Source organism: Phoca vitulina, unplaced genomic scaffold (genome assembly GCF_004348235.1).
Source record: "Phoca vitulina isolate PV1807 unplaced genomic scaffold, GSC_HSeal_1.0 scaffold72, whole genome shotgun sequence".
Lineage (NCBI taxonomy): Eukaryota > Metazoa > Chordata > Mammalia > Carnivora > Phocidae > Phoca > Phoca vitulina.
In genome coordinates this window covers 5,543,555-5,556,591 of record NW_022589775.1, presented here as the reverse complement: position 1 = coordinate 5,556,591, position 13,037 = coordinate 5,543,555, and positions in this window count along the sequence as shown.

Here is a 13,037-nt window from a genome sequence, read left to right as displayed (position 1 = left end):
ATTTTTTTTCCTATGGGTTTCTAGCCACTGAGATAAAAGTCCCAGCCCACTCAATGCTGTGAACACCATGCCTTTCTCAAATCACTGTTTTTCAAAGAACTTCTTGGAAATAGTAGTCTTATCACAAATGAGAGTGACTTTTTTCTCACTGGAGATAGGACTATTGTTAAACAAAATAATAAAGTCAACAAAATTTGTCTATAGTGACAGAACCTTCCGGCTGCCCTCACAGACGTACAATGATGGCCTTCTCTTCCCTGTACATCTGACCCTCCTCACGTCAATGTGGTAGGGTTGATTTTAGCTGAAATAACAGATCACAAACCCCCAGGTCCTCTACCAAATCCAGCCCACACAGTTTTGTTCATCGCACAAGCATGGACCAACCCCCCCATAGGTTTTTTATTAAACTCTAAATTAGTCACTAATATTTAAAAATCAAAAGAATTAATACAAAATATGGATTTCTGACATCTTTTAAAAATTCTGAAAATTTGGTTCTGCTGGGCTCCCTTGCTTGCAGCTGCCTGGAACTCACTATAAGCTACTCCATTCATAGAGGATATGCTCCCTGAAATTCCCAAGTTCAGCTACTCCTCTTTACTTTATAGTTGTGGGGCCCAATTTCAGTTGTCATTAGTCATCAAGCCCGTGCCATTATTTTGTTGTGTTAGTTAATGTCACTATCACAAATTGAGAGACTTTGGGTTTTAAGACACTTTGTGAAAACAATCTCCCTGTGCACTTGAAGGATATTTTTCCATGTTTAATAGGAAAATATAATGCATCTATGTTGGTGGAATTGGATTATAAAAACACCAATCATGAGACAAATCACAGGTCAACTGCACCACCTCACTTATGTTTATTATCCTCTGACTTAAAATACTCTACATGCCAGCAGAACGTGACAAGGTTTTTATATACTGGGCAGTGACTTAAATCAGTGGTGTCTTACTTCTGAATATGCAACAGAAGTAACAAATGGGTCATTTTAGGACATACAAACCAACCAGAAAAGAAATAAACAATTTTAAAAACCAAATGATTGAATTCCTCCCCAGGCTGCCCCACATGTGATTCTGATGTACTACCATGGTTAGATTAAAGAGTTAACACACTTAAATTAAATATTAAATTAAATTAAATTAAATTATTAAATTGAATTAAATAACTAAAGGGTTAACATCTAGCCAGGAGCCCGCAGGAGATACTCATAGCCATGTGACATCATACTACTACACGTCTGACAACTGTAACCACCTTTGTACAGGGATTGTCTTTCCAAGAATATGAAGTACAACATTACAAAGAGAGAGGAGGAAATCTATTTTCTGTTTATAACGTCATAATTCTATTGTAATGGGCAGTTCCTGCTAATAATATGCTGCACCCTCTATTCTTGCTACTATGCAGATATAATAGCTGTTACGAATGCTGTTGTTTGGAAACACTGAAGATGGACTTAGTAGCATTAATATCCATCCTGCAAGATGCAGCATCCTAGGGTTTGAACAAAGGCTACGTGTCCCTACCCAGTGACATTGTGCAGATGGCCTCGTGATGAGTGGTAATGACTCCCTCTAAATACAGGAGAGAAGAATAGCAATTGTGACAGATTGTGATAGCTAAAATTGGAAGGCAGAATAAAAACAAATTTTGAGTTAGAAATCAGTTGTTAAATGTATGAGCGGAACTAAAATGGTCTGTGGTACATAGTAGGCACTCTGTAGACGTATGTTGATTGAGTGAAAAGGGACATTGTCTTAATGTTATAAATGTCTTAAATGAAGGAAGTCACCGTGGAAGATTACATAGATATTAACTATTTTTGGTGTGTTCATTCTTTGATTGACAGCTTAGTGAAGGTTGACTATATGTATTTAATAGACATGGAAGCTTTTCTACTCAGATGTCATGGGTCAGCTAAGACCCATGGGCTTAAAGGTTTCCAGGTGACATCAAGTCTTGACCTAGTGGAAAGTAGTGAGATGAGGAGAAAGAGCACAGGCTAGCAGATGTGTGTGTGTGTGTGTGTGTGTGTGTGTGTGAGTGCATGTGCACACCTTCCTCTCTTGCTACTTTGAGGAGGTCTGGCCTCTTCCTGATGCTGGGGTGTCAGCATCTCCTGCCTCATTTCTTTCTCTCCCCAGCCCTTCGCTGACTAAAGGCACAAGGAGTGGAATAGAGAAGGCCACTCCACGTTTACTCTGCCTTTCTTCATCTCCAGTGCAGGGGTGCGAGGGGAGGTACCTGAGTGGGCAGGGGAGAAAGCAGGAAAAGGAAAGGTAAAGAGGAGGAAGTTATTCCAGGGTACTTCCGGATTTTTAGAGGCTTCAAAGTAGAGGGGTACTTGAGGTTTCTTTGTCTCCTAGGCTTGTTCACCCTTGTAATTAGGCAGGAGCCCTTGACAGGAAGACAGCCGGATTTTCTCTGGAGGGGCCCTTGTTTAGTACTGCTCAGTTGGCTGAGCTCTGTCTTGGTGGATGGCTGGAGGCACAAACATAGCAGAGGTCATGGTTTCCCAGCGTCTGTTGGAAGCCGCTGGAGAGAGTGCCAACATCTGAGATACCTCCAGTCCAGGGTCTTGTTTGGGTTTTCTCACTTACTAGTGGAGTAAACTGCTTAACTCCATTTCCTCATTTCCTCATTTCTGTGCTCAAATCATAGAATTCTATGATGCTGAAATTTGTCTGGTGCCCAGAGACTAATGGGCAGTCTCCCTTGCAAGTTCTGCCCCATTCAAAATAGACTAAGGTTTTGATGGGAGGGGTTAAAGACTGTAAAACATATTTAGCCTGTTTATTCCTCAGGAAGTGTAATACACAGGGTTCCTTTGTCTTGCTTGCTACCTCTCTTGACAATAGCTTTTTAACTTATCCTAATACCAGGATTTGATTTATTTTTAGAGATCTGAAATTTAAAACAAACAACGTAATCTTAGGGCATTGTGGAATGGGCTGTGTGTGATCACTCAAGATCTTAAACTCTGGTGGATTTAAGTAATACCTATTGAAACATACTTGTCAGAATGCCACCAGCACAGTGCATGGCTGTGGGGAGGGGGCCTTCCCAATTGAGGGGGGAGGTAACGTGGAAGCTCAAAGCCCCTATTCTGCTGTCAGAACGCCTGGGAGGTGAATCCTGGCATTACCTTTCCTAGCACTGTGATCTCCTGTCATTGACGAGCTCTCCATGCCCCAACTCTCTTGTTTGTGACATGGGCATAATAATACCTCTCGCCTTGGGTTATTATGAGAATTACATGAGATAAAAATATAAGTAAAATACTCACAGTACTGCCTAACAATTAGTAAAGCTTATATGTGAATCTTTGCTCAAATGATCAAAGAAAACCCTTTGCTAGTGCTTCTGAGGTATCAAATTTGAGAATCACAGCTGTAAATATCTTAAATACATTTTTATTGCCTGAGTCATTCTTTTTTTTTTTTATTGCCTGAATCATTCTTTAACAAAAGAGCGAAATGTTTATAACTAAATGAGAAACTTGGGATTTCAAAAAGTACACTTGTTTAAAAATAAGAGCATAGCAACTGCGACCCTATATAGAAAGCAGAGTTTTAAGCCTTCACAGGACTAATCAGCACCGCAAAGCCTGTGATGGATGGCCTCCTAACTTAATGGCTTCATGCTGTGCTCACATGCTGTGCTTCTTATCCTTCTGGAATGTCCCTTTCTTTCTCATCTCCATTCGTCCCTTTCTTCCTTCCCTTTCCTTCTCTCTTTTCCCCCCACGTTATGTTTCACACATCATTTATCTTGGTTTAGCCTTCTAAACTGGCAATGCTGCCAAACCAAAGAAATGTTTCCATTTGTCTCATTCATTAAATTTGACTCCCTTCTGTGCTTGTTTTCAAGAGTAGTTAAGCATTTCTATTCATTTCTCTTAAAATGCTTGCCATTTCATTAGTTTTGTTGGAATCTCATTTAATTTTAGATCAGCTGTCTTTGAATGAAAATTTCTAGCTCCCATTTAAAATTTTGGAAGCTCAAGGGGCACCTGGGTGGCTCAGTTGGTTAAGCCTCGGACTCTTGGTTTCAGCTCAGGTCATGATCTCAGGGTTGTGAGGTCAAGCCATACATGGGGCTCTGCTTGAGATTCTCTCCCACTCCCTCCCCCTCTGCCCTCCCCTGCTCACACATGCCTGTGCACTCTCTCTAAAATAAATAAATAAATAAAATCTTTAAAAAAATAAAAATTTTGGAATCTCCATATTATAATGTCTTTTTAATCAACTATTGCCAAAGACACTTTCAAGATGATTTGCCAAAGTGGCCCTGATGAAACTTTGCTCTCAACTGTAGCTGTTAGTCCGTTGCTCTTACAGAGTACTTTAGGAATCCCGAGCTTTGTGCATCCTGTCTTAATCTCCCAGACAGAGTGGACCCAAAAGAAGGGACAACATCCTTCCCACAGTTACTGACTCACAGTCGACTTGTGGTAATGTTTACTAAAAAGATAAATACAGGCATTCTTAGTATTGACTTTATTATTTTTACTTGTTGGCAACTGAAAATACATGATCATCACTTTAAGAACTGAGATTCTGCTGCTTGGCTCCTTAGGACAGGAAATAGAAGAGCATGGTATCTTGTCAGTATGAGACCCTGGGGAGTGGGACATGGCCAGGGCCCTACGGCGTTGCATGTTGATTACTGGATTACTGGCCATGAAAATAGTCACCTCCATCCCATATATGAGAAAGGAATGATCTGTGTCTCTTAAGTAAATGAATAAAACATATTAAGCCATGTCTGTGCAGAGGAAAATCAATTTCATTTTAATTAGATAACTGATTAGTGAAACCCCAGAGGACTCTATCAGGTTGTTTTCCTCGCACACCACACCCAATTGAAAGGGTTTATAAAGTTCCTTAGGAGAAAATTCACTGCAATTCTTCATTAAACCCGGAAAAAAACTGAAGTTAGGAGACAATAATCAAACTCTTAAAATTTTTTTCCCTCTTTAATGACTGTTTGTCCCTTGTTATGAGTTAAATTGTGTCCCTCAAAATTCATACGTTAAAGTCCTAAACCCCAGTATTTCAGAATGTGACTTTATTAGAAGATAGGGTCTTTAGAGAAGCAATCAATTAGATAGTGAGGTCATTATGATGGACTGTAATCCAGTGGGACTCTTGTCACAAAAAGGGGAAATTTGGGCACAAAGATGCATAGAAGGAAGGAGATGTTGAGAGACCCAGGGAGAAGATGGGCATCTACAAGCCAAGGGGAGTAGCCTGGAACAGATCCTTCCCTCACTGCCCTTAGAAGGACTCAAGCCCTCCAGTATCTTGATCTAGGACTTGCAGCCTCCAGAACTGTAAGACAATGCATATCTGTTGTTTGAGCACCCGGTCTGTAGCACTCTGTCAGATATATCCTCCATTGGTCAAAAGGGAGTCCTGTCTCCCCAGGAATTGAATTACCACAATGACTGACTCCCTTTGCTCATGTCTACAAAGTTTCTGCTGGGCACCAGGGAACCTTCCAGCCATCCTGTGCCCACTTATGAGTTCCCTCCCTCATCCACAGGATGGACTGTGGGCTTGGAGGCTGTGGATCTGGGACCTCCCCACCTTTCATGATGAATCGGGCCCCTTTGACACTCCTGTTGTTTCTCTAGACGAGGTCAGTCACCTTTTTCCTGACCAATATGTGTTCAGAGGTCTATAAATCAGCATGTTGCATTTCTAAGATCTCAGTGAATTTTTAAATAACTTTATTGTTAAGGAAGTACTAGATCTTCTAACTCGGGAACCACTTATCCATTCCTAAGAAAGGAGACCTTCAAAAGCCATCTTCTGTCATTAATTGAAGCATTTTAATTCACCATAATCTATGTAACAACTAGAAATCTGCAAGTTGTTACTTCCAAAATTCTCTTTCTCCCCTACCTCACTCCCCACCCCCTTCCTCTCCTTTTCTTAGAACACACTTTATTTTTTTAATTTTTATTTAAATTCAATTAATTAATATATAATGTTTTTTTAGTTTCAGAGGTAGAGGTCTGTGATTCATCAGTCATATATAACACCCAGTGCTCATTACATCATGTGCCCTCCTTAATGCCCATCACCCAGCTACCCCATCCTCCCACCCCCTTTCCCTCCAGCAACCCTCAGTTTGTTTCCTTTGATTAAGAGTCTTTTGTGGCTTGTCATTTTATTTTCTCTACTTTCTGGATCATCTCTTTCTAGTATGTCACAACAGAATAGAAAGATACTGACTTATTTTACGATAATTTGCTTAACAGAAATGTGGCTCATGTTTCTATTTATTTCAGTGTCAGTGTCAGTTTAGTCTGTTTTCTTTGGCATGAAAATGCATTGGTTCTGCTTCCCCTAAGGTACACCAATCATTTAAATGTAGAGTATAGTTTCTGGAGAATATGCAAGCCAGGTGCCCCAGATACTGAAATCACTGCTATAGTTAGATTCTTTATTATATCTCCTTTTTCTCTGTTTACTTCTCTTGGTCTCTATCCAAACATGGAGCCCCAAGCAAGATATTTTTTTTTAAAGCCCAACAATGATTAGCTTCTCCCTATTCCTGGTTAGATAAAGCAAAGAGTACAGCTTAAGAAATGTGCTGAGAAAAAAAATCTCTCTTTTGTTCAAAATGTTCCATTTGAGACCTAAGTGTTGTCTCAAAGAAACAGAATCCAAATTCAACCTAAGATCAGAAATAGTTCCTGTCATCCAGAAATATATTTCAGGCTCCTAGCAGAGTCAGTTTTGGAAAATTTGGGAATAGATTTGGTACTAATAATCAGACTGTAATGACCTCATAGACTATTCATTTGCTCATTTGTTTATGTATCTATACATTATAACTCATCTATTCAAAATTAGTAAATATCTATCCTGCTCAAGAAACTCATGCTTATGAGAGCAAATGAAATGAATAGAATGAGTGAGTGAGTGAGTGAATCAGTGAATAAATGAATGAATGAAAAGAATGTAATTTAGAGTGAGACAAACATGAACTTGAATCTTAATTCCATTACTTAGGTGAAGTGACCTTATAAAAGTTTTGTTTGCCTCTGCTTTTGCATCTGGAATATGTAAATGATATTGGCATATATTTCCTAGGAAAATTAAATAAATTTGTATATTTAGAATTCCTGGTATAGGGTTTTTTCATACATATTGATCATATGTTGTTTCCTTTCTGTCTAAGTTCTTTGTTTTGATCTCTCTTCCAGGAAATCTCTTTTTTACCCAGGATGACATTTTGGACTAAACTTTCTCAACTTCTTAGTATTTGCACCTGTGCTTTCTCCCATATGAGCTTACTTTTGATTATTAGCAGACCTCAACTTGTTTTTTTTTTTTATGGATTTGTATGCTTATAATCTATGGCACGTAAATTAGAAATTAAGATGAACTAATTTTCAAGGTTGACTCACAGAAAAGTGATGAACATTTTTGAACCAAGGGGGATCCTGTCAGAGAAAAGCTAGGAAAGGCTTCATGAGAGCCATTATTTGAGGGAGATCTAAAGTCCAAACCTTGGGAGTTACAGTTAGATCAAAAGAAGAAGGATATGTTTTAAAAAGATACAAGGATTTGTAAAAGGTTATATAACCAGGATGGAAATTTTATTTTTTATTTTAGGGGAGATTGATGATTGGAGTATCATTGAAGTCTAGGGTGGTGGCTTGAATTTGTAGTAGATCTTAGGTATTGCTTTTCCTGGTTTGGATTAATAAAGCATAGACAACAGGGTAATTAAAATTTATTTTCAACAGAATTGAGTAATTGAAACCAAAAACAGGTCCTGAGCATGCCCGAATCCTAATCATTCCAATATATCTCACGTTGTCCTAATATTTCTTCATTCCTTACCCTGCTTCTAATCTTTCACTCTCTACCTTCCCAACCATCTTATCCGTCTTCCTTGTTACTGAGGCAGTACAGTTAAGAGCTAAGAGCATAGGCTCAGATAAAGCTATGATGGTACATGGTCTCTGCTACATTGTAGCTCATCTATAAAAGGATAGAAATTATTGTAGAACTGCTGTGAGATAAATAGGATAACTTATGTACCATGTATAATGTTTAGCACAATGCCTGGTCTATATAAAATGCTTATTAAATATTACCCACTATTATTTTATTAAGAGAGAAAATTGAGACTCTGCATTGGATTTCAAAATTAATCATGAAGCTCTGTACTCTATTTTACCTGCATATTTAAAAAAAAATCTAGAAATGCTTTTAGGTATGTTTCTAGTCCCAAAGAACTCTTCAGGGCTCTCACACGGCTTGAGTGAGTTAACATCACTCAAGTTAGACAGCTAGCTAGCTAGCTAGTTAGATAGCTAACTCAGTGATGTCATAATTGAGATATAAATAATTACAAGTGTAGTGTGTAAAAACTCACATCTTACAGCAAATGGCAAACATAGTTTACAACTTTAAGTGAGCAAATACATCCTAACAAATGTGGCTTCCTGTAACAGATTCAAAGTCTCATGTTTCAAGTCAAGAGTTATTAAAACTATTATAATAAATATTTCAATATTACAGGACATCAATTTGTACTTTTAGTAAATAAATACATAGAATATATTTGTCATTATGATGATATAGAGTGTATATAGATTTAATTTACGTTGAATAGTACTGGCTTATGAATATTTTTAAGCATTCTTTCTTTTATAAATAGACAAGACTAATGTCTTTCCCAGATGGTGCTTTACCTTTTAAAACACTTGTGTTGAGAGCAATTTTGATTTCCTTTAAGTGCTGTTGAGACTTTAAAGTTTGTGATTTTAAATATAACTTAATCCAGAATGACTAAAGATATTGAGATATTCACAAGTTCCATATTATGAATATTATTAAAGTAAATAAAGAAATAATAAATCAAGAGGAGTAAATAGCAGAATGACAATTATATTTTTATAATGAAAGAATTGTTTGTTAACACTTTAATGTCTGATAATGTCTTATTTGCTGATATTGTTTAATGCTTTAATAACTATCTGTTATGGTTATAACTATAATATTTCCACTCAGCTAAGATATTGTATCTAGTTATTTATCAAACACCAATCAAGATGTTGCTGTGATTATCATATAAATCAGTAAATTTTGAGTAAATCAGATTACTTCCATAATGTGGGTGAGCCTCATTCAATCAGTTGAGGGCCCTCAGAGCAAATACAAGGTTTCCTGAAGAAGGAATTTTCAAGGCTGCAGCATAGAAACTTTGCCCGAGTTCTCATCCTGCCATGTTATGGAATTCAGACTCAAGACTGCCACAACAGGACGAATTTCCAGCCTGCTGTCTTGTCTTGTAGATTTCAAACTTGTAAGCCCCACAACCACACAAGCTGATTTTAAAAAATAAATCTCTCTGCCTCTGTACCCCCACACACTCACATATATATGTGTGTGTGTATATATATATACATACATACATATATATATATATATATACATATACTATCCCTAAACACACATGTACATATGATCTGTTCTGTTTCTCTGGAGAACTCTAACACACTCTCTAAGAAATAGATGACTTTCTTCATGTTTGCTATAAGTATCCTTTCTAACCAAATTGATCATGTGCTTCTTGAATCTTGCTTATACTTCACTAGGGAGGGAATGTGCCTTTTTCTTCCAAACCAGCCAAAGAACAAAAGTTAAACAACAACATGTGGTCATATGGAAACTCATTATGGAGGCTGCATTATCAGAAAGTGAATTTTACCTTAAAGTCATTGAATTTTGCAGTTGTCAGGACCTTCAGCAGCCATCTGGTCCTGCCTCTGATCTATGTAACAACCTAAAGTAAACTGCTGTCATTCTGTGTTGTCTCCATGATCATACACTAAAACTCACCTTTATCAGTATAAAAAATCAGATATTGCAATCCGTGGTTTCACCACTAGCATTTACTTGGTAAGTTTAGTAATATCTGATGCTGTAAACTATATCTGCACTTTGTTCAATTCCTAGTTAGACTGTGTTTCTGTTTTGTCTATGGTGCTGAATTCAAACAAACAAAACAATAAGGAACATCGAAGTTGAATGTAATACTAGACTCCCTTTTCGGTCCCTTAATTTTTTCTTCCTAGATTATGCACATCTTTGAAAACTTTCAGGATGGGGATTTGAGAACTAAGGTTTGGAAACAGATGAGGAGTTGAGTATTTTCTAATTATTTTAGAAAAATCAGCCTTGTTTATCAACTGACAAGCAGACTGAAGATGGAACCTCCACCAGGTAAGTGATATAGCCAGAACCCAGGAAATGATCTTTACTTCAAATGCAAGGTGAAACCTATCACCACGTTCTGTTGCTTTAGTAAGCACAGCTAACAGAAGCCCTGAGAGCAAAATGAGGTAGAAAAGTGGACATGCATGTCTGCACCTAATGATGGAAAGGAGAGAACTAGGGCATCCATTCAACTGGAGCATGTATTCTGTTTTGAGGCAATCAAGTTTAATAAGATTCAAAAGATGTTTGGTTTCTTAAAATACTTTTAATAAAAAGATGCAATAAAATTTCATTTGAATGAACATCTGAGTGAGAACAGGTATATTAATATCATGGCAGAAATGATTAACATGAAAACAAAACAAATGAGATAATACATGTGAGATTGTTGGTTTTATGTCTTCTGGATTCAGATTTTACTCCAACTGGTATCATTGAACTTGCCTTGCTTTCTGGCCAGAGTGGCCCTTGCAATGGCTTATGCTGTCCATGTGGTCGTGAGACAGGTCACCACTATTTCTACCTTTTTTATAGCCCGAGCAGATTTATATGACTGCTGTTGCTGGATTCTGAGGTCACTCGCTGGGACACCATAGGTGAAATGGGAAAATTCCCTGGCAGATACACACTAACAGCTCAATCAAGAATAATGAGACATCCTGGATTGCCCTATATCTATAAAAGAAATTAAAATGACAGTTAAAAACCTTACAAGAAAGCAAATTCCAAGCTGAGGTAGCTTCATTGGAAAATTATTCAAAATATTTGAAAAAAAATTCTACATAAAATATTTTGGAAAAGAGAAGTATAAACACTCCCCAACAAATTTTATAGATCAACATTACCTTCGTAGAAAACTAGACATGGACACTATTATAAGAAAATCACAAACTAATACCCCTCATAAAATAGGCATTAAAAAAAAAAAAACACCTTAGAAAATATGTCAGTAAATCTAATCCAGTACTGTATTAAAAGTATAATACATCATGATCAAGGATGTTTTTCCCAGGAATGCAAAGTTGAGTTAATATTCAAAATCACCTACTGCAATTTATCACATCAACGGACTAAAAACTCAACTATACAATAATCTCAACAAATGCATGAAAAAGCATTTAGAAAAACTCAGCATGCATGCGCTCATGGTAAAAGCTTTCAGCAAACAAGATTTAGAAGAGAACTTACTCGGCCTAATAAGTGACATTTACAAAAGCATACTGGTAGCATCATAGTTAATAAAGAAAAATGGAATGCTCAGGACAAAGTAAGGATGTCTGCTTTGACCACTTCCATTCAGCATTGTATTGGAGGTTCTACTCAATAGGATGAGACCAAAAGAAAGGAGTCATACATATTTAAAGGAAGAAAGAATATTGTCTTTATTTGCAGATGACATTATAGCCTATACAAAAGACCTGAAATAATTCACAAAAATCTGCTAGAACTAATAAATGAACTTCGGACACTTGCAGGATACAAAGCCATATACAAAAAAAAAAAAAGTAATTCTATGTAAAAGTGATGAACAAATAGGAATTGAAATTTTAAAATACCATTTAAAATAGCACCAAACTCCACAAAGTACTTAGCTGTAAACCTAATAACACATATGTAGGATTTGTATAATGAAAACCATAACACATTGATGAGCGATATCAAAGAACGTTCAAATAAATGAAGAGATATGTCACGCTCATGAAACAAAGACTATTAAGATTTCAATTCTCCCCCAATTGCATGCAGATTTGACATAATACAGATGAAAAAAACATATCAGGTTCTTTGTAGAAATTGGCAAACTCATTCTAAAATTTATATGGAGATGAAAAAGAACTCGTATAGGTAAATAATTTTGAAAATAGAGAGCAAAGTTTGGGGGTTTACAATCTGATGTCAAGGCTTACTATAAAGCTATAGTCCTTAAGGCATGGTAGTGTTGGGTAGACATGTACCTTAATGGAACAGAAGACTGACTCCAGAAATAAGTCTGTACATACATGACTTAGACAAAGTTGTCATGGTGATTCAGTAGGAAAAGGGCAATCTTTTCAACAAATGGTACTAGGATAATTGGATATCTATATGACAAAAAATAAAAAAATCCTTGACTCAAACTTTGTACCATATACCAAATTTTTTTTTGATAAATTGAACTTAATAAAAACTAAAAACATCTGCTCTCCAAAACACTTTGATAAAATGAAATGACAAGCCACAAGCCACAACCTTGAAGAAAATATTTGAAAAACACTATTTGATAGAAGCCTTGGATCTAGGATATACAAAGGACTCTTACAACTCAATTATGTAAAGAGAGACAACTCAAAAATGATAAAAAAAATTTAAATAGGTACCACTGAAGGACAGCCATGGAAGGCAAATAGCACATCAAAAGCTGTACACTATTATTGTCATTAGGAATAGGAAAGCTAAAATCACGTGTGACACCACTACATGCCCCCTAGAGTAGGCAAAATAACAATGGATAATGGTAATGATAATAATGATATGCATGGTGCTATAGAGGATTTGGAACAACTGGAACTTGCTGTTGCGAATGCAAAATGGAAAATAGTCTCACAGTGTTTTTGTAATGCTAAACATGCAGTTACCATATCAACTAGCAATCCCACCACCAAATATTTATCTAGAAAAAACAAAACATGTGTCTATAAAGAAACTTGCATGTAAATGGTTATGGCAGGTTAGTCCCTAATAGCCCCAAATTGGAAATCATCAAAATGTCCATAAGTGGTGTGAGTGGATAGCATACATACA